The following is a 26,939-nucleotide window of genomic DNA, read 5'->3' on the forward strand; positions in this document are numbered from 1 at the left end:
CTCCACTGCTGCGCATCCAAGGCACTGGCATCTGATAGATCTTCCCTTCACAGTTTGGCACTCTTCCTTTTCTCTTTCCTGTTTTAAATTTGGAAACCTATGTATGTAATCAAAGAAATCCAAAAACTTCTGCAAGACAGTAAATAATTGTGTAATAAAGCACTCAAAAGAAAGTTTGATCTTCAGCATTTCCTTTAGGTGTTCACAGTGTTCAGAAACTGTAAGGCAGGGCATTCTATACATGCAGATGACAGGGCCATCTCAGCCCCAGGTCAGATCTGCTTGTACTCATGTGGATACATACCCCTTCCTTCAACAGAGTGCAGTTGTCTAGGATGTTTTCTCTTCTGAAACCTCTGGGGAGAGCGAGGAATCTGTATTACAATTTCTAAGGTAAATATCAGCTGAAGTGGGAGATAGGGAAGATGGAAAAGGCATTGCAAGCTAGAAAGAAACAGGCTGCATAATCATAAAAGAGCAACACTTAGAAAAAACACACTGACACTAAAATTTTAGATGAGAAGTAAATATAAAAAAAAGAAAAGGCAGTGTCTAAAGAAGAGTGGGAGTGACCAGGGGAAGCACTCAGCAACCTGTAAACAGAAATTCTCACCACTTACTATGTTGGAAAAGACATGTATCAAAAAGTTCAGGGCAGGTTCAGACTGAGAAGTGAACCATAAGGAATGATTCAAAGAAGAAACTTATTTTAGAGACTTGACCTTGCTCTATGAGAATTTGTAAAGCATCATTAGCTTAGTTGTTTTCTTCTCCTTTTGCATCTGACCTTGCTCCTGAAGTTACGGAGCAGACAGTCAGGAAGAGAAAGTAGACATGAAGCAGGAACAACTGGAAAATATGTCCAACTCTCACCGGAACCCATATTGGCCTTTCCCCATTTCCATGTCTCCAACTTCACTGCCACGGGCACCTGCAGAAAAAGCTGGCATTTTTCTGGTGGAGCTACACTTGCACTAGGCTCAGAAGGCGGAGGAGCTGCTGTGAGCAATCCCTTGGGAGTCAGAGGGGGCATGTACTCTGTCACTGCCTTCACCAGCAAGGTGACCCAGCAGAGATGCAAAGCACGTGGGAGCCATGACAAGGCCTGAACTGCACCCGCCTCTAAAGAACAGACAAAACTTCCGTTCACTTCTGCTCATCTTGTGTGGCTTTCTCTTGTGGCCAACCTTAAGCGGAGACATACAGGGAGGTGAATCTGGGAAACACTGTTCAGTTTTATCAAGTTGAAACATTACAAAGATGTTTATGTCCAGGTCAATGATTTGATTTTTACTGAAAAACAAAATCAGATCTTCCTTGAAAAACAAAATCAGATCTTCCTTGCCAGAATATGTTATTATTCAAGTAATGCCCGCAGGCTCTGTGTCTCTTTGCCTCGACCTTCTCCATGTGAGTGAAGCCCTGATTAATTTCAGCTAAGTCAAGGAAACTAGGACTTTCAAAAGGTCTGACCTTTACGGGAAATATAAAATGAGTTTTTTTAGTTTAATAGGCAGGAATTCCAATTCTTGAAAACTATCAATCATTTTTGTTAAGTCTACAAATACCAGGCTAATAAGTATTCACCAAACAAGCCTATTTTACGTAGTTACTTAGTTCTGTTTACTCTCACTTCATTTTTTAGGGTAAGCAGGAGTTCTTTAAATCTTACGAGAGGTGACCAGAAAGACACTTACATAAGTAGTTGGCACATAATCATCTAAATGATGGGAACTGGGAGACAGTGGGAAAGCTACACTCAGGCAGTATTTTTCTCTTGCCTGAAATTCCACTGCTGATCATTCTCCCTTTTTTTAAGCATGTTCCACTTTCTGCAACTTTCTACTGAAATATGGATGAGGGTATCCAATAAGTCAGTAAAATTATCTTACGAGTTCATCATATGGATTGTTTTCAACCAAGTGAAAATGGAGCAAGAAAAACAAAAAACTTAGCTGCCTGAGAAGGGAAGAGGCATAAGAATCAGATGTAATTATATTAAAGATAAATTTTCCTAAGTTCAGAGTTTGCCCACAGAAAGCATTATGTCAACAGTGATACTTCCTGTCAAAAGACTTTGGAAGAGAGCATTTCAGCACAGGAGGAGATCACCACCCAGTGATAACAGCCAACATCTGGTGAGGGCACAGGGCGAGCCTGCCTTGGCTCTGGTCCGAGGGCTGAACCTGTAGTCAATCAGGTGTAGGTCTTACTAGCCCTACAAGGGAGGCATTCTGATTATCTTCCTCTGATAAATGATGAAACTGAGTTACAAAGGTATTAGATAACTTACTCAGGCTTAATATACCCAGTAGGATGCTGACTGGAATTTGAGTTTAGAAAGTCAAAGGCTGATAAAGAATTCTCTAATTTGGTTAACCTTAGAATTCAAGCTAATAAATTCACATCTCAACTAAGTAATTAGAAAAGGAAAGTGTTTTCATATAGTAAGATATTTATAACCAGAAAATATTGACGATATATTCAAATATGAAAGGAATTCAGAATAGATGATTTTTAAATGAGGTCTAAAAATGAAAGTAAATTATTAGACAGTTGACCCACTGATCTTCCCTTCCACTTGAAATGTCCTCTCCCCATCTCTCTACTTTTCCAAATTTGATTCATTTATCAAAGTCCAGTTTGAGAATGTGGACACAAGCCCCACCATCAATTTACTGGTGACGTTAACCAAGCCAAAGAACATAAGTGTTCCCCATTAGAGAATGAAGATTTGTGGCTAGATGGGGGGTGGGGTGGGCAGCGGCGGCAGGATTAGCTGATTAACCAACACCCCTGCCTCCTTGCAAACACAATCCTGCTTTTGTCCAGGGCTACAAATGCACAGTACTAGGTGAGAAGACTTATTTTCCCAAATGCCTTGGTAGCTATGGATGGCCATATGACACAGTTACAGCCAACAAGATATAAGGAAGGATTGACAGGGGGTTCTGGACACCCTTTTGATTTGTTATTGTCATGGTGGAGAGAAAAAAAGACTTCAGTATGGCATTGTCACTTTCCCCTTTTCTTGTCCCCAGGACAGTCATTACAGCCAGAAAAGCAGCAGCTATATTTTGGTGGTTAGGCAAGAAAAAGTTCCCAATATACTACAGTTGCAAAAATTAAACAGAAACCTTGCATTGCTGATGAAGGTGTTGAACCAATTCCAGCAATGTTCCAGTTTATTTGTAAGGGAGAAATATTACTCCCCTTGTAAAGTTATTTGGGCCATATTTAATGTTAGTAGTAACCGAGGCACTTCTAGCTTTTATTTTCAGGGATCTTCAAACTGAACTGAGGAAGGCTCTGAGGCTCCAGAGAATGCTGAGGGGTGGACTGGGTAACTGTGGGCCACTGAGAATTGTACCCTCTGCCCTACCCACGTTGTAAGAGTTACATGTTAAGTTTCTGCTTAACAGTCTATTTAAAGATACATTTATGTATTGGAAAATGTTTAAAAGCTTTTATTTGGCTGATTTCTAACTTCCCTTTCAGCTTTAAAATCCCAATTTCTGAATTCTTTCCTGAAACCTTCTTTAAAAACTCAAAGTGATATTTATTTTTGACAAATCAGAGTACTTACTTTCTACATTATCTTTTGATAGTTTATTCTGACATCTTACAATTAATATTATACTTTACACATAATGCCTTACAAATTTTTATTTGTATTAGTCTTGGCTGTAGAGATTGTCAGCGAAAAGCTACAGAGTTTGAAATAGCTCTAAGGATGAGACAGAAGTCCTGTGTATATACAGACATAGGAAGGGTCCAGCACCTATGCCTTCGGTCAGATTATGTACCCTCTGACAACCTCTGATTCTCGTTCTCTCTGTCGAAGACTTCAGGTTACATTATTCATCACATTCAGGGTACAGTGGAAGAAAACCCCAAACATTTGAGAGACGTATTTCCTACCCTAAAGATCCTGAACATAAAATTAGAAAGGGCTTCTCTTTGAAGAAAAGGACTTCTGCACATTTATCTTCATCTGAATTTCCCCTATACATCTAGTTTGACTTTGCATTTACTCCTAACATAAAGGATGTTGCAGGCATGGAGTCACTAGGATTATTCCAGTATCAGAAGAGTTTATTTTGCAGGTTGCAGGATTAGTGTCTCATTTTTCTTCATCACTTCCGACTTAATTTCTGTTAATGCTGAACACTGCTGAGTATTGTTTTCATGATGAAATTCATCCTAATAAGCTAGTGAGTTTCCACCTATATGCTGATGACACAAAAGGCTTGGATAGGTAATGTGAGTGTCTGCCAAAGGCAAGTAAAGAGATTGAAACAGTGTGTAAATAGCTTTCATATTTTATTTTATGTTATGTTATTTTATTTTATTATTTTTATTGTTAATGAAAATAGGCTTTATTACATCAAATAATAAACACACACAAAGATGCAAACGGTTTCATTTTCTTCCAGATGTTTGGATCAACTTACAGGAAAGGCAGAACTGAAATAAACATACATGCTTATGTAGAAAAATTTCGGGGATCCTTGTTAGGTTTGGTTTGGGAAGTCGCTCTTCCTTCTGTATTTATAACTTGCATTTTAGTTATTTGTGCTGTTAGTCTGCAATGCAAAAAACAAACAAATAAGCAACAACAACAAAAAAGCTTTCAAATTTTATCAGCTTATGAAAAGGAACAAAGAACAATCTGAATAACATAAAGGTATACATAACAAAATGTATCCAAAATGTATTCAAAAGAGGAGAGCAAAACAATGGTATCTTGGAGGCAAACTAGTTTGCTGTTAGGTAATTTTTTTGTGCATCTTTTGAATCAATGCTTAAAACAAAACAAAACAAAACAAAACAAAACACAAAAACACAAACCCGGGTAGTTCCTAACTATTTAAAATGGAAATCCTTATCAACTGCAAAATCTCTCCTTAATCTTAGACATTGTGGGTTCAGAGCTTACTGAACCATGGGAGGGGCACAGGGAAGAGAAACCAAACTGTTACCATTTTGAAAAGAAAGTTTCTACTGAACATGAGAGGGGAAATATAACTTCTTGTGGGAGAAGATGGAAAACCTTCCAGCCTCACAAGGCAGCTGCGACCTGGCATTCTGTTCTGTCTCAGCCAGGTGCTCGGGTACCAATCCTCCAGCATGGATGAAGCATCCTTTAGTCTCTCTCGTGCTCTTGCTGCCCGCCTGGGTGGGTCTGGTCTGTTTTCCCAGTTCTTCTATGATGGCCTGCAGTGCAGCATATTTGCTCTGGGCACCTGACTGTTCCTGGTTCCCTGGATGTAGCCTAGAGATGGTGGCCCGAGGTCACTCAGCCGCTGGCAGTGCTGTGAGGTTGTCACCTACTGGTTAAGGGCAGGTGGACGTTCCCCGAGGCGTCGAGGGAGGCGGCTAGCAGGTGCAAGGTCAAGTACCCGAGGGCCGCAGCGGGGACCAGCCGAGCCCCTGTGAGCCCTTCTGTGCGCCAGCCGAGCTACCCGGCACTTTCTGTTGTTGACTGCTCGGGCCTCACCCGCAAATATGATGGTCTTACTTTACTTTTTATTGCTGACTTGGTACAAGCACACCTGTGCGTGCGTCACAGAGAAGCACAACAAAGCTACTCAGAATTGGGGTCAGCAATGATATCATGTTGGAAAAGATGCCCAGCCGGTAGCAAGACAGACTTCCTATTCTGGGTGTCAAACTTTCGTTCATTTGTGTGTTTGAGGAATGTTCACAGAATGCCTTCTATGCACAACTTTGCTTGGCACAGAGGAGACAAAGGTTTACAGAATACTTCCTGCCCTCCAGACACCTGCAAGGAAAAATAAAATAGTAAGATAAAGTACACTTTTTTCTTGAAGTCATATGTGTCTAGCACAGCTAGGGCACAAGGGAGAAACTTAATAAAGATCAGCTAAAATTATCATTAGCATGAAAATAGGTTCCCTTCTGCCTACTCACTGACGTCCACAGATGCACAAGTCTCCTTTCAAAATACAAGTGCTCCTTGTTTCAAAGGTAATGCTAACAAGCTGTAACTTTTTTCTTAGACTTTCACAAGGTTATGAGGCTAAACAGAAAAGGGAACTTTAGCAAGTACACAGACAAATAAGAATGGGGGAAAAATGAAAGATTGACAGCAATAGATATGTCAAAAAATTATAAAAGCCAACATGCAGTAACAACAAATAGACAAATACAAAAAAAGAAAAAAAGAAAAAGAAAAACCCAATATCATTCAGAAGTTTTTCAGCATGGGGCAAACTGTACCGAACAGCTTAGGAGCCTGAAAAGTAGACTATAAGGGGCATGCGGAATAGACAAGAGTCGAGTAACATTGGAGCACTAGGTTTTCCTCACATGTTTATGTAATTTATCCTTCACAAAGACCCTGCTGAAGTAACTCATTCTAGTTAACAAATGAAGAGATAAAGACTTCACATAATCAAGAAGCATATTCAACATGAGTCATACATGTGAAGTTCAAGATGTTAATTTAAATGTGTGATTTTGATTCCGTCTTTGAGTTTCAGAGCTGCTTGGGAACTGTTCCTAATGCTCGAATATTAGCAGAGGTAAATATTTCTAATTCAGAGAACTTAATATGGACACATTCAAATACATAAAGAAACAAAGAATTTTCTTCAAGAACAGTATGTTAAATGTGCTACTGACCTGATCAAGGGTAGAGAATCCTGCTAATTTCACCCCCACATCCTTAAGACTCAGCAGAATTTCAAGTAAAAGTTTAATATTCAGTCCAGCAAGATTTAGAAATGGTTGATTACTTTATGTCCTGTTTTTTGTTTGTTGTTTAATTGTTGCCATACCCAGTTGCTTAAAGTAATGAAAAGGACCACAGTAGATTCTTTCCCTCTTTTCAAGTTATTCTTCTTAACTATGACTCCTTTCTCTTCAGACAGATCACTATAACAATCTTTTCCTGTGTCCTGTCCAACAGAATGGTCATAGACAGACACTTTCTGTCCCAGTGACTTTATTGCATCAGAATTCCTTTATATGGTGTATCACAGTGAGGAAATTGTCCATATGTCTCATAGGCATGGTAAACAACATTTGGAATTCTCTTTGCACCCAATCCTTAGAAAGTTAACCCCAAATAATCTATACCATCAATAAAATGGTTCTTTTTATGCAATCTGATTCTTTTAAATTTTTTATTGATTTATAATCATTTACAATGTTGTGTCAAATTCCAGTGTAGAGCACAATTTTTCAGTTATACATGAACATGTATATATTCAGTCACATTTTTTTCTCTGTGAGCTACCGTAAGATTGTGTGTATATTTCCCTGTACACACAGTCAGTATACAGTATAGAATTCTATACAGTAGAATCTTGTTTATCTATTCTACAATTTTGAAATCCCATCTATCCCTTCCCACCCTCCACCCCCTTGGCAACCACAAGTTTGTATTCTGTGTCTATGAGTCTATTTCTGTTTTGTATTTATGCTTTGTTTGTTTGGTTTTTTTTAGATTCCACATATAAGTGATCTCATATGGTATTTTTCTTTCTCTTTCTGGCTTACTTCACTTAGCATGACATTCTCCAGGAGCATCCATGTTGCTGCAAATGGTGTTATGTTGTCGGTTTTTATGGCTGAGTAGTATTCCATTGTATGAATATACCACATCTTCTTTATCCAGTCATTGTTGGACATTTAGGCTGTTTCCATGTCTTGGCTATTGTAAATAGTGCTGCTGTGAACACTGGGGTGCAGGTGTCATCCTGGATATATGCCCAGGAGTGGGATTCCTGGGAAATCTGATTTTTAATGATACAGTTTTATTAGACATTGAAATTCTAGATGACTTTGCTGTTTTGCTCTTCTTTATTTTCATCCTGCATCTCCTTTTTTTCTGAGTATCTTGCAGTGATATTTGGACTAGTGTGTACTTCATATGTGTGTCCTAAATGGCCCTAGGAGGAGTTTTAGGGACCCCTTACCTTATTCATGTACTTGTCTTTGAAGTTAAGAGCATGAAGTATGGGGATTAGAATGACCTGTGCTATTTATAAACTTAAGACCTTGGCCAGTTTGCCTGACATTTCCAAGCCTCAGGCTTTTCATTTATAGAAAGGGGATAATAATATTTACTTCACAGTTGATCAGAAGATAACATTGTTGAAGTTGTTTAAAGCAGATACTGGGCTCTCAATAAAAGAGCAAGCATTATTAATTTTGTAATAATTTTTATTATCTAACACATTACCTAAAACAATAAAAAAAAGGCTTATTAATGATGATGATAAAATCTTAACAGAGACTAAAATTCCACTTCTTGATTCTTACTGAATTAAACAGTAATATGGTCCCAAGTCCTCAGAAAACTCCACACTTGCTTTGAGTTTTGCATGATCCAATTGGCTTTCTAACTATCAAACAGAGTGGTGATGTAACTCAGTTCATTACATGTTTTTTTTTTTCATTTCACATTCCTGTCTCCTGCCTTTTCTACCTTCCCAATTACTCAATATCCTCTTGAAATTCAGGTGGCTGCCAAGGGACCCTGCAGAAATATCCCTCCTTGTAAGTCAAGCATAAAAAAGATGTTGAGCTTATCATAAAAAAAAGAAAAAAACCATGCACATGATTTAAGCTAGCTCTGTAGCTGGATAAGACCAGTCACCTCTCTGTGCCTTAGTGTATTTAACCGCAAAATGAAGTGAAAAATCCCTCTTTCCTCACAGGACAGTTGTAATGATTGAATGCAGTAAAAAAAAAATTGTGTGTGAATACACTTGACATCTATGATGGTGTCTAAATGTTAGGCATTCTATGATACTTCCTGCTCCAGATTATGCCTTTGTGAATATTTTTTCTTTCAAAATGACTCAATTCTTTGTACATTTCTTCAGTCTCCAATATAATAATTTTTGTCTATCACATAACTAGTTAAAGGTGCAGTTGGTGTCAAGTGGTACTTACTTGTGATAAATAATGCAACTCAAGTGAAATATTTGGGTTTCCATAGGAAACTTCAAGGTACAAAAGTCACCTATTGGAAGTGGCCCTAAAAACAATGGTTGTCTCTGAGCTTATACGGGAAAATTCTGGGAAGCATTGTTGACACAAGTTGGACTTTTGTGTTGTAACATAATTCATTGTCAGCTTCTTAAGACAGGGAGGGATGACTCCCTCCTGGGTGTAAAATGTAAGCCATTCTCACTTGCATTAAACCTTACATCTCATTCTCTGCCAGTGGGGAAAGGAGGCAGATTTGATTTCATGGTTGTCTGCTGCTGTATGATAGATGGAGTAAGAGGCATACTGCACCATGGAACAGTGGGGGAAGGTTGAATTCAACCCAGATATAGATAAAAAATAATTAAATGGGAAAAAAAGGTAACTGTTTGGTACATGAAACCTTAAACATGTTAATTGAAGTGTGTCTAGATGAAGCCTCCTTGGCCACTAGGGGTCAGAATTACATAGCACATTTGCAGACCATGGCCTGCTGGTGGGCCTGAAAGGACGGACCAGAAAACACCATTTGGAAATGGTTTTGAGCACTGTGTGCAGAGAGTACATTGAGAGAGCACTTGCCATATGCCTGCCAGGTCTAATTATATGTCAAAGGGTAAGAACATGCAATAGGCAAACGACTTCCTCAGCCTATTTTTCCAGTCTTATTTTCCTCTATTCCCTCATTAAGATTCCACTTGGAACTAGGTTTTTCAAGAGACACGAACCAACTCTAGGGGTCAGATTTCTGACAGCCACCATAGCAGGACAATTTGATATTGAAGAACTAAAAATCTTTTGTGGGAAATAGAATTAAGGGAGGCAACATGTATGGTTAACCTATGGAAACCATTATAAACACATCACCTTCCCAAAAGCAAAATAATAAAACAGCATACTAAAAATAAATAATAAAATAAAAATAAAATGGGAGAATGTCAGTGCTTTTTCATGTATTTTAAAAAGAATCATGGACAGAACTATACATTTCTAATTCTTGGCTCTTTAGGAGCTTTTCCTGATTGTCCCACAATTTCGAAGAGGTCCCTATAATTGTTTTATAACTTGTTGCAAATAAGTAAGACATGAAGACATGAGGCACGTTTGTCTGCCTGATCCTTTTTTTTTTTTAACATTTTTTATTGATTTATAATCATTTTACAATGTTGTGTCTAATTCCAGTGTTCAGCACAATTTTTCAGTCATACATGGACATATACACACTCTCTGCCTGATCCTTAATATCTTTAACTACTGGGAAGTGGACCCCTCCTGTTCCTTAGATCCCCCTATGAATCCTAATGCCCACTTCCCCAGGTTCCCGCTCCAACCTCCTCCGTAATGTTTCAGCTCCCTCTCTTCACAACAGCTAGTCACAGAGAGCTCCTGTGAGGTCTGAATTTATTCCACTCTTCATTCTTTTCCTTTGCCAAGCCTTTTGGTGAAAACTTAATTGTTTGACATTTGCTTTATCTCCCTATTCTATTAAAACCCAGCAGTTTCCTTTTCTCTAACTGTACTCAAATAAATCACATTTTGTGCATACCAGAATAGAAGATTTCACAGTTGCCAAAAAGTTGTTCAGACATAAATTCACATGCGCTATTGGTGAAACGTGTAGTTGGGAAGGAATATATAAATCTATAATTTATCTTAAAAATACATATTTATAAAATTTATTATATAAAAGATGGGGAATATGTATGTTAAAAATATTTTTTTCAAAAATATGTGCGAAACATGTGAGAAGTACAGAGTACGTCCTTCTAGAAAGAACAGCACGGCCAGGGCATAGACGTTTATAGAAAAGTGGAGAGAGAGGAGGCCTTCAGGGTGAACCACACCCCATCTGCTCTTTCAGCTGCCAGTGACCCCTGTGACTATTTAGGGGATGCGAAGGGTGCTGCAAGCCCGCTGCCAGCAAGGTGGCTCCATCAGGCACACCTGTGGAGAGATATACACATACATGTATATATATATAGACTTAGTTATACAAAGATAGATAGATGGATAGTTATCTATTCACTCCTCATGTCTGGTTATCTTATGTGATCATAACTTATCTTATGTGATCAAAGAAAAAGCATAGAAAAGAAAAATAGCCCAATAGGAAAACGGACAATGAATATAAAGCCAACTTATAGGACACGAATCGGGAAGATCACTGCTGGAAAGAACAACTTCGTTGGTAATTGAAATGAAAATTAGAATAGCAGTTAAATAATGATACTAATGATTTTGTATGATTTCAGTTACAGAAGAAAGAAATACTCATCCAAAATAGTATACTTTCTCCAAAAGTAACTACATTTCCAAGTATGGAATTTATCTATGAGCAAACATATATACAAGCACATGCACACACTGAGATTTTTGGATTTATGGTGATGGTGGCTATTCTAATGTTACTAAGGGGAAAAGCTGTATTTGTGTTTTTTTTTTTTTCTACAGGCCATAGAAAACTTTTCAGACAGGATTTTTTATGTCAGCCATGCAAATTCATTATGTATTCTAAAATTATAAATCACAGATGCATCAACAATTTAATTAACCATTCCTTCATTGATAGACATTAAGGGTCTCTGTAATGTTTTTATTTTATTTATTTATTTATTTATTTATTTTATAATTTTATTGAACTAAAGTCAGCTCACAAAATTTTGTCAATTTCTGGTGTAGAGCACAATGCTTCAGTCATATAAGAATATACATATATTCATTTTCATATTCTTTTTTATCATAAGTCACTACAAGATATTAAATATAGTTCCCTGAGCTATACAGTGTAAATTTGTTGTTTATCTATTTTATATATATTAGTATCTACAAATCTCAAACTCACAATTTATCACTTCCCACCCTCTTCCTGCTCTGGTAACCATAAGTTTGTTTTCAATGTCTGTGAATCTGTATCTGTTTTGTAAATAACTTCATTTGTCTTTTTTTTTTTTTTTAGATTCCATATATGAGTAATATTATATAGTAATTTTCTTTCTCTTTCTGGCTTATTTCCCTTAGAATGACATTCTCCACGTCCATCCATGTTGCTGCAAATGGCATCATTTTATTATTTTTTATGGCTGACTCGTACACCATTGTGAAAACATACCACAGCTTCTTTATCCAGTCATCTGTCTTAGGCATTAAGGTTGTTTCCATGTCTTGGCTATTGTAAATAGTGCTGCTGTGAAGATTAGGGTGCATGTATCTTTTGAATTAAGGTTAGCACTGGGTATATGCCCAGGAGTGGGATTGCTGGATCATATGATAGGTCTATTTTTAGACTTTTGAAGGATCTCCGTACTGCTTTCCATAATGGCTGCACCAAATTATATTCTCACCAACAATGTAGTAGGGTTCCCTTTTCTCCACACCCTCTCCAGCTTTTATCATTTGTGGACTTTTGAATGATGGTCATTCTGACGGGTGTGAGGTGATAACTCATTGCAGGTTTAATTTGTATTTCTCTGATAATTAGTGATATTGAGCATTATTTCATGTGCCTGCTGGCCATTTGTATGTCTTCACTGGAGAATTACTTGTTTAGGTGTTCTGCCCATTTTTGGATTTGTTTGTTTTTTTCTTATTAAGCTGTATAAAATGCTTATATATTCTGGAAATTAAGCCCTTGTCAGTCTCATCTGTGCAAATATTTTCTCCCCTTCTGTAGGTTGTCTTTTTGTTTTACTTATGGTTTCCTTTGCTGTGCAAAAGCTTATACATTTAATTAGGTCCCATTTGTTTATTTTGCTATTTCTATTGCTTGGTTAGACTGCCCTAGAAGAACATTGCTAAAATTTATGTCAGGTAATGTTTGCCTATGTTTTCTTCTAAAAGGTCTAAAGTGTCTTGTCTTATGTTTAAGTCTTTAAGCCATTTTAAGCTTATTTTTGTTTATGGTGTGATGGTGTGTTCTAAGTTCATTGATTTTCGTGCTGCTGCGCAGTTTTCCCAGCACCACTTTCTGAAGAGACTGTCTTTACTCCAATGCATGTTCTTGCCTCCTTTGTAAAAGATTAATTGACCAAAATTTTTGAGTTTATTTCTGGGCTCTCTATTCTGTTTCATTGATCCAGTTGTCTGTTTTTGTACCAATATCATGCTGTTTTGATTACTGTAGCTCTGTAGTATTATCTGAGGTCTGGGATGGTTATTCCTCCAGCTTCATTCTTTTTCTTCAGTGTTGCTTTGGCAATTCTGGGTCTTTTGTGATTCCATATAAATTTTAGGACTATTTTTCTATTTCTGTAAAAAATATCTTGGGTAATTTAATAGAGATTGCATTAAATCGAAATGGCTTTGGGTAATATGGCCAGTTTGATGACATTAAATATTCCAATCCAAGAACATGGACTATCTTCCCATTTCTTCAAGTCATCTTTAATTTCCTTAGTGAACCTTTTGTAGTTCTCTGCATATAAGGCTTTCACTTCCTTAGTCAGATTTATTCCTAAGTATTTTATTATTTTAGATGCAATTTTAAAAAGGATTGTTTATTTACTTTGATATTTCATTGTTAGTGTAAAGAAACGCAACTGATTTCTGGATGTTAATCCTGTATCCTGCTACCTTGTTGAAGTCCTTTATTAGCTCTAGTAGTTTTTGTGCGGAGCTTTTAGGGTTTTCTATATATAGTATCATGTCATCTGCATATAATGACAATTTTACCTCTTCTCTTCCAATTTGGATCCTTTTTATTTCTTTTTCTGATCTAATTGTTATGGCTAGTATGTCCAATAATATATTGAATAGAAATGGTGAGAGTGGGCATCTTTGTCTTGTTCCAGATTTTAGAAGAAAGGCTTTCAGCTTTTCACCATTGAGCATCATATAGGTTTGTCATAAAAAGCTTTTATTATGTTGAGTTATGTTCCCTCTATACCCACTTTGGTTAGAGTTTTTGTTATAAATGGGCATTGAATTTTATCAAATGCTTTTTCTGCGTCTATTGAGATGATCATGTGGTTTTTATCCTGTCTTTTGTTGATGTGGTGTATTACATTGACTGATTTGTGTATACTGAACCAACCTTGTGTCCCTGGGGTGAACCCAACTTAATCACGGTGTATGATCTTTTTTATGTGTTGTTGGATTCTGTTTGCTAATATTTGTTGAGGATTTTCATAACAATGTTCATCAACAATATTGGTTATAGTTTTCTTTTTAGGTAGTGTATTTGCCTGGCTTTAGTATCAGGGTGATGGTGGTTTCATAGAATGAATTTAGGAATATTCCCTTCTCTTCAATCTTTTTGAAGAGTTTGAGAAGGACTGATATGAACTCTTTTTTCTATGTTTGATAAATTCCCCAGTGAAGCCGTCTGGTCTTTGACTTTTGTTTGCAGGAAGGTTTTTGAATTGCTGATTCTATTTTGCTTCAAGTGATTGATTTTTTCAGGTGATTTATTTCTTTTTGATTCAGTTTTGGTATTCTATATGTTTCTAGAAACTTGTCCATTTCTTCTGAGTTGTCCAATTTATTGCCATATAATTGTTCATAGTATTCTCTTATTTTTTGTATTTCTGTGGTGTTGGTTATAATTTCTCCATTTTCCTTTCTTATTTGGTTCATATGTGTCCTCTCTTTTTCCTTCTTGGTGAGCCTGGCCAGAGGTTTGTCAGTATTGTTTACTCTTTCAAAAAACCAGCTCTTAGTTGAACTGATTTCTTATATTGATTCATTCATCTCTATTTTACTTATTTCCTCCCTAGTCTTTATTATTTCTATCTTTCTGCTGAACTTAGGTTTTGTTTGTTCTTCTTTTTCTAATTCTTTTAGGTGGTAGGTTAGGTTGTTTATTTGAGATTATTATTCTTTTTTAAGGAAGGCCTGTATCACTGTGAACTTCCCTCTTTGGATTGCTTTTGCTTAGATTTTGTGCAGTTGTGCTTTCATTGTCATTTGTCTCAAGGTATTTTTAATTCCTTCTGTGGTTTCATTGTTAACCCATTGTTTTTTGGTAGAATGGTTTTTAGTCAGCATGCTGTCCTTTTTTTGCCTTTATGTCTCCATGTTTGCTTTCTAGTTTCATGCCATTGTGGTCAGAGAAGATGCTTGAAATTATTTTTATCCTCTTAAAATTGTTGAGGGTTCTTTTGTGCCCAAGTATGTGGTCTACCCTAGGGAATGTTCCATGAACACGTGAAAAGAATGTATATTCTGTTTTGGGGGGATGTAATATTCTAAAAATATCAACCAAGTCGAACTGTTCTTTTGTGTCATTAGGCTCCCCCTTGCCTTATTAATTTTCTGGCTGGAAGATCTATCCAATGATGTTAGTGGGGTGTTAAAGTCTCCTACTCTTATTGTATTCCCATCAGTTTCTCCCTTTATGTCTGTTAGTAATTGTTTTATATATTTAGGAGCTCCTATATTGTGTGCATAAATGTTACAAGTGTAATATCCTCATCTTTTACTGCTCCTTTGATCACTATATAGTGTCCTTCTTTGTCTTTGTTTATGGCTTTTATTTTAAAGTGTATTTTCTCTGATATGAGTACTACTACTCCCACTTTCTTGTCATTTCCATTTGCATGAAATATTTTTTTTCCTCCTTTCACTTTCAATCTATATGTCTCCTTCAGTCTAAAGTGGATCTTTTGTAGGCAGCATATTGGGGTTTTTGTTTTATTATCCACTCTGTCACTCTATGTCTTTTGATTAGAATATTGACCTTTATGGTAATTATTGATAGATGTGTGTTTATTGCCATTTTGAACTTTGTTTTCTAGCTAATTTGGTATTTCTTCTTTTTTCCTTTCTTTTCCTTTTTGTTTTTCTTTTGTTGTTTCATAATTTTATATTGTATTAGCTTGGTTTCTTTTTGGGTTTTGTGGTACTATTGTATGTTTTTGATTTGTGGTTACCCTGTTTTTCAAGAATTTTAACCCCTTACTCTATCTGTTTGCTTTAGACTGATAGTCATTTAAGCTCAAACACATCCAGAAAGAATGAATGAAAAAAAAAAGAGAGGAAAGAAAATCTATATTTTCTTGCTCCCTTTTCTGATCTAAAGCACCTCTTATTCATATGTCCACACTTGGATTTCCCTTTAGGAAACCATGCTGATTGTTTAAGAATAGCTATTATGAAAAAGAGCTCTTCCCAAATACTAAATTGTTCAAAGTCACTCACTTTCAAGGTTTCCATTATTGAGCTCATGCCTTTAGGTTCAAGGCCAAACAGCCTCTCTAATGGCAAATGACATCTCCAAGATTGGCTTCATAATAAACTCTATGTTTAATGAAATTTGTGTTTCAGGGCAGTGTATGCTCCTAACTACAAGTATGCGGTTCCCATAGTAAGCCAAGGAAATATGAAGTCCAGTACAATGAAAACGTCCACTTATTCTAATATGTCCAAGTGTGGCTTGAGTGTAAGGCTTTAGGCGTGAGCAAGGCACAGTGCAGCTTCTTTCCTCCCCTCCCTCAGATGCTGACATTCAAGTGGACTTTTCACATTTATAATAGACGTTCTCTCATGTTTGTACCATTGTCCACTGAGACCGCTGCTATAATTTTCTGCTGGTGCACAAGACGGGAGAAAGTATCCTGGAAAACGCACCACTTATTCCAGACATTCTGTTAAAGGACACTCAAGTGTGGGCAAAGTCATCAGAGAAAGTGACAGAGCTGCAGGCTGCTGTCAGGAATTTCTTCCTAATCAGTGGTCCAATTTTCAGAAATGAGACCAAAACCCGTGTGCTGTCCAGCTTTCAGACAAAAAAGAAGATACACAACATCTAAACCAAAGTGATGGAGCAGATTATGTTTTTTAAAAAGTAAGAAAAAGGTAAAACAAGAAAAAAAAAACACCTCAGTGATGCATACCTCTGGGCAGAAACATCAGTGTTTTGAAAAACAGTATTAAATTTCATCCAAAGTCAATCAATGACACTGAAATGTTTACTAAGAGCTTCATGATCTGCATGCTCTAGTGAGAACAGGTGGAATAGCAGGGTGAAGGGGGCAGAAAGAGGAAAAGAACAGGAACTGTAATTTTCAATGATAAGAAACCTGCAACCTAGAAGATAAATATAAATAAGAGAAAAAGAGATGGAGAGGAAAACGGAGAGGACGTGGGAGAGGGGTAATAGTTCCATATTTTTCAAAATATGTTCCATGAAGCAACAGCTTCATAGATGCTAATAGGTATAATGACAGAAACATAAAGCAAAGCAAAACAGAATAAACAGAAAAATGACTCTGATGTAATTAAATGTCAAGCTTCTCAGGACCTTTGCTGTACAAATGTGTTTTCTGACTCACCAAGAGGGAAATGTAATTTGCTGTATTTGAGAATGGAGCTGTTTTTATTGACAACAAGTCTATTAACACAGCAAAACTATCCTTTAGGAGAAGGTAAGTAGGAGACAGCAGAGGTCTCTCATTCTGTTTCTGCTGCTGCCTAGTTATGTGACTTTGGGCCAACATCCATCTTTCCCTGAACTTTAGACTTTCCATCTTTAAAATAGCAGAGTGTTTCAAGATAGTCCCAGAGGCCTCAAAAATGATAGCATATCCCCAGGTCCTCACATATGTAGCACAAACTAGAGTATCACCTTATGGCTTAGGTAATGCTTTCTCAGGCCATACCCTCTGAGAGAGTTGTAATATCAATGAAAACAAACAAAAAAGACTTGGACTCTGATCCTTGATTCTGAAGACCCAATGGATTTAATAGAAAGAATGCATGTCTTTATTTGTGGTCATTATAGTCTTCTAGTTATAGGAGTAAACTACAGGTTGCTACTGATGCCACACAGACCTTCCAGATGTTTGAGGCCTCTTTCTGTAAAGTTATTACATTTATTTCATTCTAATGAAACATTTGGAACTTCAGGTTCATGTTCAATATGTAGAGGTTGGAAGTTGTCACTTCTGTCCTTACAACAAGAAAAAGCTAGATATGTTGCAGATTAATTATTTTTGGACCCATCACAGAATTGAGTTTGCAGGGCAAACTGCCCTCAGGGAGTCTAGACAGACAGGTGCATCTCAAGCCAAAGCTGGAGAAGTTGCTAGAGGCATAAACTGGTGGGAACACTTACTTAATGATTTTGACAAATTGCTAGAGGCTAAGTTAAGACTAGGTGAGTTAGAAACACGTGAAGTCCTGGTCTTAGGCTCTACAACTAAATGAGATTCACCACCAAGAACCCCACTAGGATTCTCACGGTGAACATCCAGTAAAGAGTCCTTCATGACTCTGGCAGGGGACAGAGAAGAATGATCATTGGGAAGTATATGCAGAGGTTTTTACATAACAAACAAGGATTTTCCTTCCAGGGGAAAAGACTATCAGAGCCTTATCCCAGTTGGAGGAAGGGCATTCCTTCCATTTCCATTTCAGCCCAATCTAGCCTCTTGGGTCACCCAATGGGGAGAAAAGTACATAGACAACAGGAGCCAGGGTTTCTAGGATATAGATTTGGGATCCAATATCCAGGAATGAGTGTCTGTGGCAGAACAGAACACTATACCTCTTATGACAATCAGAACAGATGGGTAATGTGAGCAAAAAAAAAAAAAAAAAACTATCATGATAAGATTAAAATCTAATCAGAAGATTACTAAACACTTTCTGTACCTCATATCTTGTCACACCAACAGGACTCCAGTATAGTAACTATTGATTATAGCTGAATGGTTTGAAACACACAGACTCTTTCCGAGGGATTTTAGGGAAGTCCAAAGCCAATGTTGGGGTACAAAACAAGTGTGCTATAGGAACCTGAAGTTTCTGACACCTATGGCTACAGCAAACATTAAACACAGCCCAATTTATAGCCAGATTAACATAAAATTCACCTAAACATTTATTTACCTCAGCTCCTATTACCTGATATATGTGCAGATTTCAACAACAAAAAAAATTAGAAGACATTTCAAAAGGCAAGAAGAAACATAATCTAAAGAGAAATCACAATCTGAAGAGACAAAACAAGCATCAGAACAGGACTCAGATATGACACAGATGTTGAAATTTAAAATAAGTATAGTTGATAATGTTAACATCTTAACTGGAAAAAAGTAGACAACATGCCACAACAGATGGATAATGTAAGGAGAGAAAATAAAAATAATAAACAAAAGAAAATGCTAGAAATATAAACACAGTAGCAGAAATGAAGAATGTGTTTTAACATGCTCATCAATAGATTGGACACAACTAAGAAAGAAATCAATAAGCTTGAAGATACAGCAGTGGGAACTACTCAGACAGAAATGGAAAAAGAAAATAAATAACAGGGCAGAATACTTAAGAATGATGGGACAATAACAAAAGGTGTAATATATACATAGTAGGAATATCAGAAAGAGAGAAAGGAGCAGAAGAAATATTTAAATCAACAATGTCTGAGAACTTTCTGAATTTAGTAACATATATAACATCACAGATCCAGGAAACTCAGAGCACACCAAACAGGATAAATATAAAAAAGTCTACATTTAGGTATGTTACATTCAAAGAGTAGAAAACCAAAGACAAAATCTGGAAAAAAAAAAAGCCTGAGGGGAGAAAAATATCACCTTATCAGTAGAGTAACAAGAATCACAGTAAGAATTACACTAGATTTTTCATCAGAAATTATGCAAACAGGAAAAGAGTAAAATAAAGCATTAAAAGAAAAAAACCCCACCAACTTTGAATTCTATGTTCAGCGAAATAATCTTTTAAAAACAAAGAGCAATAAACACGTTCTCAGACAAAAACTGAAGAAATCATTTCCAGTATACTTGCATGTAAAATGTAAAGGCAGAAGGAAAATTGAGGTCAAAAACTTGGATCTACAAGAAGACCACTGGAGGATAAATGAAGGTAAAATGAAAACTTTTATTTTTCTTAATCTTAATCGATATAAAAGATACCTGTTTAAAGTAATAATGATAAAAAATGTATGGGCTGATTGCAGTATATGGATATGTGAAATGAACCCCAGCAATGCGACAGGGAACAAGAAGGAGGAATTAGGGATATTCTGTTATCTGCTCTACACAGTAATCAGTATAGTATTTTTTAAAGCAGACCTAGATAGTTTAAAATGCCTATTATAAAGCATAGGAAAATCAGTAAGGTTTTTCCTTTTTAAATACATAATTGATAATGGTAAATTAAGAGAGAAAATTGGGTTATATAAAATGCTCAGTAAAAACCAGAGAAGGCAGAAAAAGAGAAAGAAAAAAGAAAGAAAACTCAATAAACAGAAAACACTTACAAAGATGATTGATGTTAATCCATTTGTTTCAAAAATCACTTTAAATGTAAATGATCTAAAAGCAGATTAAAAGGTAGTGATTGTCATACTGGGTTTTAAAATGCCAAATTATACATATTCTGCAAGAAATACATTTTAAATATAGAAACTCAGATAGATTAAAAGTAAAGGGGAAAAAAAGATACACCATGCTAACACCAATAAAAGGGAGCCCATGTAGCTATACTAATTTCAGAACAAAGAAGATTAGCAAAGATAAAGAAGGGCACTAAATAATAATAAAGCGATCAATTCTCAAAGACATACTGTGAACGGACCTGAAAAGAGAATATCAGAACAAAAACCAATAGAACTGAAAGGAAAAAAATCGACAAGTGCACTATTATAGTTGGAGACTTCAATATTCCTCTGTCTGTACTGATAGACCAACTAGGCAGTAAATTAGTCAGGATTACTTGAACATTAATGCCAGATTGATCTGATTGCCTTTTATAGAATACTCCATTCAACAACAGTTGAATGCACACTCTTCTCAAGTTGACATGGCACATTCATCAAGACAAAACACATTTGGTCCATTAAACACACATTAATCAATTGAAAAGAACAGAAATCATACAAAGTGTATTCTTAAACTGAATAGAATTATATTAGAAATTCATAAAAGAAAGGTACCTAGAAAATCCCTAATATTTAGAAAATAAAAGCATTTCTAAATAGCAGATGGAACAAAGATGTCTCAATATAAATTTTAAAATATGTTTTAAACTAAATAAAAATGCAAATATAACTTATCAAAATTTGTGGGCTTCTGCCAAAACAGTTCTTGGAAGAAAATTTATAACATTAAAATGCATCTATCAGAAAAGAAGAAAGTTCTAAAATCAATGATGAAAGCTTCCATCTTAGGAAACTAGAAGGGAAAAAATGAGTAATTTAAGCCTAAATAAAGTTGAAGAAAAGAGCTAAACAATTTTAGAATATAAATCAATGGACCTGAAAATCAGAAAACAATGGAGAAAATCAACAAGATCAAAAACTGGTTCTTTGAAAAATTCAATGGATTTGAGGAGACTATGGATGAAAAGATCTTTGAGGCAGGTCAAACAAAGCAAATAAAATGTACCCTATACATAAACTTCACAAAGACTTCAAAAAGTAAGGCCTGTAATCATTTCCCATTACCTTAGGTAACGTATTGAAGATTATATGGTTAATCACATCATTCTATTCTGAAGTACATATCAAAAGAAGGAATAACATTTAAGGATGGAGAAGCTAACTATAATTTCATAAAGGGGGCTAAAGTTTTCTACCTTGTGAAGGCCAGGTTATGTATGATCTCAGGCTGGTCACACATGAAATGAAGAAAAAATTTACCCCTGTTCTTTAGATCATTAGATTTTTCTTTTTCTTCTGGATATTCTTCTTGGTACTGAGAGCTGTTTCTATCCCATTTATGGTCATGTAGTTTAAACATGAACATTTCATGGAGGTATATGACTAGGGTCTTACAATGCCTAACAAGAAATAGGCATAGATAACTGTTAACAGAAACAAACTATGCAATTACAGGTAACAGTCATTTTCTTTTTTTTTTTTTTTTTGGCTGCAAACAACCCAAATCAATAAAGGCTGACTTAGTAATTTAAGAGACTAAATAACATGGTGGAAGACATCTTACAGAATCTTTAGGAGATTGAACATTAGGCTTGGCATCTACTCTGCCAGGATAAATATGAAGTCATATCACAAAGTCAGTCTAGAGGAACCATGAATGCACAAATTGCACTTTATTTCTACTTTCACCAAAGTGGATTCAGTCTATATTCTCCTTCTGTCATCCTAGCATCCAATTCTTGAGAGGATATCCCACAGAGGTGGACTTAGGGCATATATATCCAGGCTCTAGTTGCAAAGGAGGATGAAATATTGGGTATCAGGCATATTCAGTCTCTGCATAGGAATGTAGGCTCAGTTACTTACGTGGAGAACTTCCCAAACATAGGAATGGACTTGAGGTATTTGGAGCCCAATAGTATTGTAAATGCTATTACTATTCTAATTTTAGTAAGTATAGGATTCTTTTTTAAGAGATCACATAACTATATTATATTGAAGCTGAAAGGGACAACAATGATAGAAAGGGATACATAAGTGTATATATTTATGTATGTCTATATGTATAGTTATACAAAATATGCACAAAATGTTGAACATGTGTGCATGCATGTACACACATATGTACCATTCTGACTACTGAGCTCACTGCAGATAGAACTAATTGATACTTATTTTTTTTCTGTCCAATCCAGATATAATCCTTATGAACAATATAATCAAAGTAACTAATACTAACCAACTGGAGTTGGCATTTAAGATAAAAACTGCTACAAACATAAAACCATATTATTGTGCAAGTGAGAAATCAGAGACTGAAAGACCTTAAAGAGGATTCTTAAGTTCAAAACAGTTAAGCAATGAAAAACTCAGGGCTAATAGCTAATAGCTAACATTTATCTAGCTCTTTAGTCTACCAGTCACTCTTCTGAGAGCTTTATGTGTAATAATGCATTTAATTCTCATAACAAACATGTAAGAGAAGCATTATCATAATTTTCATTTTATGGAAGTGACAATTGAAGCACAGAGAAGCAATCCGCAGATCTGAGATTTGAATCCAAATAATCTATATTTAGAATTCATGCTCTTTACCATGATGCTAAACTTTTCACAACTTAAACAAGAGTAGACATTCCGTCTATAAAAACTACTGTTATTAAATTTCAAAACTACCTAAAAATGGTGCTGTACACTGGAATTTGACACAACATTGTAAAATGACTATAACTTAATAAAAAAATTAAATAAAAAAAACTACCTTAAAATGGATTTTCTTGTTCTTTCAGAATTTGTATCTTATAGCATCTCTTGGGTATTGAAATAAATTTATTAATCTCCTAGTTATTTTTTGTTAAAAATTCTGCTTGTAAACACTCCTCCATTACTATAGTCTTTTTCACAACAACTGCAAGTGAAAGTGAAATTTGAGCCCTGGCCCAGGTGAGGTTGGCAGACTTACGGCATCAGTGCCTTTGTGAGCTCAACCCTTTGAAGAAGTTCCTGAAGATTACTGGTGCGACTAAAAGAAATCAATGGGTCAAAGATTAAATCAAAGAGGAAACTAAAAAAGGCCTTGAGACAAATGACAATAAAACACAACTACCCAAAAATCTATGGGATGCAGCAAAAGCAGTCATAAGAGAGAAGTTTATAGTGATGCAGTCCTACTTCAAAAAAAAAAAAAAAGAAAGAAAGAAAAATCTCAAATAAACAAACTAAACTACCACATAAAAATTATAAAACAAAGAAGAAACAAAACCTAAAGTCAGCGGAAGAAAAGAAATAATAAAGATCAGTGAGAAATAAATAAAAGAGATTAAAAAATAGAAGAAATCAATAAAACCAACAGCTTTTTTTTTGAAAGAATAAAAAAGATTGACAAACCTCTGGCTTGGCTCCCCAAGAAGAAATGTAAGAGGACACAAAATTATAAAAGAAAGAGGTGACATTGTAACCAATACCACAGATATACAAAAATAAATAAATAAATAAAAAAGAATACTATGAACAATTATAGACCAACAAATTGAACAACCTGGAAGAAATGGACAAGTTTCTAGAAATTCTTCATCCACCAAAACTGAATCAAGAAGAACTAATAGTAAGAACAAACCAATCACTAGAAGTGAAATAGAATCTGTAATAAAAGCAAAACAAAACAACAAAAATCCTCCCTGCAATCAAAGCCCAGGACCGGGCGGCTTCACGGGGCAACTCTGCCAGACACACAGAGAAGATCTTGCACCAGTTCTTCTCAAACTCTTCCAAAAGAAAAAGAGGGGGCGATGCTCCTCAAATCATCTATGAAGCCACCATCACCCTGATATCAAAACCAGACGAAGACACTGCCAAAATAGAAAACTACAGGACAGTATCTTTGATGAAAAAAAGATGTAGAATTTCTCAACAAAATACTAGCAAACTGAATTCAACAACACATAAAAAATATCCTACACTATGATCAAGTTGAATTAACCCCAGGGTCACAAGGATGGTTCAACATATGTAAATTAACCAATGTGATACACTACATCAACAGAAGGACAAAAACCACACGATTTTCTCAATAGATGTGGAAAAAAGCATTTGGTAAAGTTCAACTTCCATTTATGATAAAAACTCTTACGAAAATAAGTATAGAGGGAACATGTCTCAACATAATTAAAGCTATTTATGAAATCTCACAGACAATTTAATACTTGCAGGAAGAGTTGAAAGCCTTCCTAAAATTTGGAACAAGAGAAATAAAAGGGATACAAATTGGAAGGGAAGAGGTAAAATTGCCACAATATGCAGATGACTTGATGCTATATATAGAAAACCCTAAAGACTCCACACAAAAACTACTAGAGTTGATAAACAAATTCTGCAAGGTAGCAAGGTAGCAAGGTACAAGATTAACATATAGAAATCTGTTGTGTTTCTGTACAATAACAAAGAAATATCAGAAAAGCAGCTTGAAAAAAATCCCTTTTAAAATCACATCAAAATTTAAATACTTACAAATAAATCTGACCAAGGAGCTAAAAGACTTATGTGCTAAGAACTATGAAACACTGATAAAGAAAAAGAAAGGTGATTTAAAGACATGGAAAGATTTCTCATGTTCTTGGATTGCTAGAATTAATATTGTTAAAATGGCCATACTACCATTTCAGTAATTTACAGATTTAGTGAGATGCCTGTCAAATTACCCAGAACATTTTTTCAGAGGAAGAAAAAAATAATTGTAAAATTTATATGGTATCACAAAATATAGAGACTTTCAAAAGCAATACTTAAGAAAAAGTACGGGCAGCTGCCCGGCTAGCTCAGTTGGTAGAGCATGAGACCCTTAAGGAAAAGAATGAAGGTGGAGGCATAACCTTCCCAGACGTCAGACAACACTACAAAGCTACAGAAATCAAAACATCATGGTTCTGACACAAAAACAATCATATGGATCAATGGAACAGAATGGAGAGCCCAGAAATAAACCTGCACACCTACAGTCAATTGATCTTCAACAAAGAAGACTAGACAATACACTGGGAAAAAAGACAGTTTCTTCAGCAAATGGTATTGGGAAAGCTGCACAGTCACATTAAATCTACAAAGTTAGAACACTCCCTCACAGCAAACACAAAAAACTCTCAAAATGGCTTAAAGTCTTAAATGTAAGACAGGATACCATAAGTCTCCAAGAAGAGAACACAGGAAGACATTCTCTACATAGACTGTAGCAATGTTATCCTAGGCCATTCTACCCAGGCAACAGAAATAAAAGCAAAAATAAACAAATGGAACCTAATTAAACTTATAAGTTTTGCTCAGCAAAGGGAATTATAAACAAAACTAAAAGAAAATCTGTGGACTTGGAGAAAATATTTGCAAATGATGAGACTTAAAAGGGCTTAACTTCCATCATATACAAATATCCCATATAACAGCAATAACAACAACAACAACAAACTTTTAACCAAAAAGATAAATAAATAAATAAAAGTGCCAAAGATCTAAGTAGACATTTCTCCGAAGAAGACATACAGATGGCCAAAAGGCACCTGAAAAATGCTTAATATTTCTAATTATCAGAGAAAAGCGATTAAAAACTACAATGAAATATCACCTCACACTGTCAGGATGGCCATCATTAAAAAGTTCACAGACAATAAATGCTGTAGAGGGTGTGGAGAAAAGAGAACACTATTGGTGTTCTACACTATCTGTGTGAGTGTAATTTGGTGCAGCCTCTGTGGGAAGCAGTATGGAGATTCCGTAAAAAACTAAAAATAGACTTATCATATGATCCAGCTATCCCACTCCTGGGCATATATCCAAAGAAAACTAATTTAAAAAGATAGGTGCACCTCAATGTTTATAGCAGCACTCTTTACAACAGCCAAGACATAGAAGCCACGTAAATATCCATTAAGAGAGGTTGGATAAAGAAGATGTAGTGTATATATACAATGGAATACTACTTAGCCATAAAAAGTAAAATAATGTCTTTTGCAGCAATGTGATTGGACCTAGATATTATTATAGTAAGTGAAGTCATACAGAGAAAGATAAATTTCATGTTGTCCCTATGTGTGGAATCTAAACAAATGATACAAATGAACTCATTTACTGAACAGAAATAGACTCACAGATATTGAAAACAAACTTATGGTTACCGAAGGGGAAATAGAGTGAGAGATAAATTAGGAGTTTGGGATTATCAAATACAATCTACTATATATGAAATACATAAACAACATGGTCCTAATGTGTAACATGGGGAACTACATTCAATAGCTTTTAACAACCTATCATGAAAAGCAATATGTAAAAGAATATATATATTTTTCTCTATATAAAATAGAATCACTATGCTGTACTCCAGAAACTAATGCAACATTGTAAGTCAACTAACTTCAATGAAAAAAAAAATAGATACAATGCAGAGATAACCATAAGGGTGATAGCAGAGTCCTTATCAGAAATAATTCAAGAGAGGTGGCAGTGGAGCAACATGTTTCATTAGTAAAAGAAATCATCTCAACCTAAAATTCTAAACCCAACAAAGACAAAAGGTGAAAGCAAAATTAAGGCTTTTTCAAAACCACAAAAACTTAAAGAATTTGACAGGAGATTTGTACTGCAAGAAAGA

General features: G+C 35.6%; 1 pseudogene; it reads right to left on the reverse strand.

The window, feature by feature from the left end:
* Window positions 1–5,001: 5,001 nt before the first annotated feature.
* LOC140690821 (cyclin-dependent kinase 2-associated protein 1 pseudogene) lies at window positions 5,002–5,619 on the reverse strand (annotated as a pseudogene).
* Window positions 5,620–26,939: the final 21,320 nt, after the last annotated feature.

The sequence above is a fragment of the Vicugna pacos genome, chromosome 32, assembly GCF_048564905.1.
Source record: "Vicugna pacos chromosome 32, VicPac4, whole genome shotgun sequence".
NCBI classification, from domain to species: Eukaryota; Metazoa; Chordata; class Mammalia; order Artiodactyla; family Camelidae; genus Vicugna; species Vicugna pacos.